The following is a 3,627-nucleotide window of genomic DNA, read 5'->3' as shown; positions in this document are numbered from 1 at the left end:
TGTGGGCATTGGAAAATAGAAAGGATTCCATTTATTTGTCGTAACTTATAAAGTGTACTCGATATGTATTCATGCATCTGTTTTGACTAAATGTCAAAATGTTCCTGCTGCAAAATACTATTAGCTATTGTTGCCTATTCATTCTCACTCCATTCATAAATCGAACGTGTGTATTTTAATTTACTTATTTTTGGTTTACGTGAGCGGTTATCGAGAAAGGGGGTAGTTTTTAAAGTGAGAGATTTTGATGGAAATCTGTCGAAATCTGTCGAAAACTCTGATATGCAAGTTCTAGGTTTACGACCAACATTCCTTACATATCAAATCGTAAAGCTTTTTAAAATTATTTGTTTAAATTCGTGAATGCTTTTTTTGCATAACAGGACTAATTTCTTAACTCCAAGAACCAAATTCATAGTTGAATTGCAATGAACAACAAAAAAACTGAATGGTCGTCACCACAGGAATTCCGCATTTTACAGCAGTGAACTCCTGATGAGAGCTGCATTTACGAGAAACTCAAGTTATTTGAGACAAACATTGCATTCTATTATGGCTAAAAAAAACTTAGTGCATTTTACGACGAATTGAAGCTTTGTAAGCGTTTAGCGTGACATTTGAGCAATAAAGATATTTCATATTTCCAAGGTCAAGAGCAACTTTGTGTTACTCCTACAGTCCTACGTACATAATAAAAAGTGAGATGCAGAGAGCATACGACCTGAATTTTACTCGACTTTCACTATCGTAACAAACATATACCGTACTTTCTGAAGGGGTCGTTCGATTGAACAGAAGGCATATGCACATTTGTAGAGAAAATTAATTTTTATGTGAAGTGAAAGATTCAATCAGATTTGCGAAATGGGAAAAAGGCTTATGTTCTTACATATTACTCTGTTACACATTACAGTTTTCCATAAAATTGCGAGTATGCAAGTATTAATATTAATTTTACTTGAATTATGACGACTGTATATGTACGTACCTCGACAGTTGTGCAAGTTGGCTTCTTTTTGCGGGCTTGAAGGAAGGAGTTTGATTTTTAGACAAGTCATTTAATAAGATTTATTGCCAGGGGGTTGACATTTCAACAAAATAGAACAGCGGGGGCCTTTCTAGGCCAAAAAAATAGAGGAGAGTCGACGAGTCTTCTCATCCGATCCGGAGGAGCTTATACCCACCTTGCCATCTTATCATACTTTTGACGGTTACTTGGCTGCCTGGCATGATCCTGCTAAGATTTGAAATGTGCCTTCCTGGACTTTGTGATTTGATTGCCAACTAGTTTTTCAAACGTGTGTTCACATGTGCGGCCATACGTAGAATCTGGAATTACGCAGCAGCAGGGCTGGAAGGAGTCATATTATTCAAGGTTCTCAATCAATTACACTTTCAAAGGTATGGAAATCAAAAACCAGTGATAATGAAGTACAATTTTTTGACCTTTGTCAAAAAATAGGTAACTATTATTTAGTCTCCGGAATAAAACTATGTACAACTCTGGTCGGCTCGAAGAGCAGCAGTTTCACATTCGAAGAGCATAATCAGCAACCCTGGTCAACAAAGTTGTGGTACTTGACTCATCTCTTCCACTTATTTCCCGTGAGGCTCATCAAAATCAAAAAGTGTTCCAAGGGACCGGTTATCCTCCTTGTGCTGCTTGGTTGACTCATCTCCTGAATTTTATGCCGAGGAGGACGAGTTTCTCTTTGCAATGGCATAAGATGCATATACATAAATATGACGAAATCAAACCCGTATAAATTCTGTCAAGTGAAATATATTTTCCATTCTGCCTGCAAATCGCATACTTACATAACTGCTTCTGCATAATAATCCTAAGTACACAATGCTCATAATAAGCTATAACGTATTTCATAATTTTTTTAAGAAATTGACAAAAATAATGCGCATAATAAAATAATTTGTCTTTGAATTTATGAGTAGGTACTTAAATAAATCCATTTTTACAATATGGATTTTGGATTTGTACCCCGCTAATGCTTGTGCAGGTCACCTTTCAACGATTGTCATCGATATTCATGAGATCATGCTCCCTTTGGAGGAAATGTAAAAACGGCACAAAAGGTTTCCGTTTTCATTCATCCTTCAGCGTGATGGGAGCAATCGGCTTAAAACGACATAAACCAAAGTCAAGTGGGCCTTGACTTTGAATCCTTTCAAAATGAAGCCAAGTCCGTCAAGTGTTTGTGTGTATGGATGGAGAACCTGGATGGGTGAATTTACCGTGTGCTTTCCTGCAAATGACAAACTCCATTAGAAGACCGTCTAACAATCATTGAATGACCATTATGAGCACTTTGAGACTGAAATCATCTCAAATTCAAACTCAGCACTCAATTTGGCACTCATTTTCAGATAGTTGAGGAAAAACAGTCTCTGGGCTGAGGCTTCAACTGATAAAAACGTAAAATATACTGAAGATTCCGAGTAACTGAACTAATAGGTCCTCTCAAAGCTCTAAAAAAGATCAGATTTTTCTGCTCATCGCTCATTCTGATCTTTTTTGCTCGGCTGTGCGCATGCGATTTCGCTCAAAATCAGATTTTCTTGCTCAACAAAAAAATCGAGTTTTGGGTTGATTTTCTCTCTCATAATCCTGCTCATTCTGCTCCACATCAGCACATCAGCTGTTTGTTTACTTAAATTTTTCATTTAAAAATTAAGCAAAGTTTTCTAAAACATATTCTTTATCATTATGGGTCCCAAGACCAAGGTTTAGAGTACCAGTGTCGAAAAAGTTGCAAATCCTGTAATTTGTCGTAAAAAACGTAGCGTTGCAGAGATAGACGGCAAAGACTTTTCGCTGGACACCACATATAAAAATTGAAATGGCACAGTATGTGGTCGACAATTATACCGCGTTTAAGGTAAATGATGGTTTGTTATCAACATGTAATTTTGTATGACCATATCCTTAATACAGCAAAAAGTATTGAGAACTAATTTTATATTTTTATAGCTCGACCGGCAGTACGAACTAGATTTGAAAAGGTTCGAGATGGACAAAGAGCTGCGACTAAAAGAACTGGAATGCGCAAACAAAAATCTAGAGAAAGGACGAGAAAATTCAGCGAAGCTTAGCGAAGCCGAAAACAAAATACTGGAACTCAAAATTCAATTGGAAATTCTTAAATCTAAGTCCTGAATATGAGATTTATAAAACTGTTTATTGCTGCTGCATAAAATGAATTATTTGAGATAATGCCGTTCGTTTTAATTCTCCTGCAATATTTTCACAGACTGGCACAGTTTCATCATTGTTGTCCTCGTTATCAATAAAAACTTCATCTCCCTCCTGCACCCATGGATTGCGTGGTATCATTATATTATGTTAAGACCACATAATGATAAAAATTCTAATATCTCTTGACGTTCAGTTATTTTCGGCATTTTGTGTAATTATCAAACTGAATTTAGAACCATGAAAATGATAAACAAACAATTGAACTTCCCACAAATACAGATCACGATTCTCAAGAATTATGATCGATTAAAAAGTGGTACGTTCAAGGTTTGAGCAGAAAAATCTGATTTTTTATTTTTCTGCTCATTGCTCATTTCGCTCATTTTTTGAGCCTTGAGAGCTCCTAATGTAACCAA

The 3,627-nt window shown here is 36.1% G+C and overlaps 1 long non-coding RNA gene across 1 annotated transcript; it reads left to right on the top strand.

The window, feature by feature from the left end:
- The first annotated feature begins 2,378 nt into the window (after positions 1-2,378).
- On the top strand, positions 2,379-3,229 carry LOC118433354. Its single transcript, XR_004833337.1, has 2 exons — positions 2,379-2,894; positions 2,987-3,229. It is a non-coding gene; the product is annotated as an uncharacterized LOC118433354 (long non-coding RNA).
- Positions 3,230-3,627: the final 398 nt, after the last annotated feature.

The sequence above is a fragment of the Folsomia candida genome, unplaced genomic scaffold, assembly GCF_002217175.1.
Source record: "Folsomia candida strain VU population unplaced genomic scaffold, ASM221717v1 Fcan01_Sc001, whole genome shotgun sequence".
Classification (NCBI taxonomy): domain Eukaryota; kingdom Metazoa; phylum Arthropoda; class Collembola; order Entomobryomorpha; family Isotomidae; genus Folsomia; species Folsomia candida.
The sequence above is the reverse complement of the archived record's forward strand: the minus strand, read 5'-3'. Positions and strand labels throughout refer to the sequence as shown.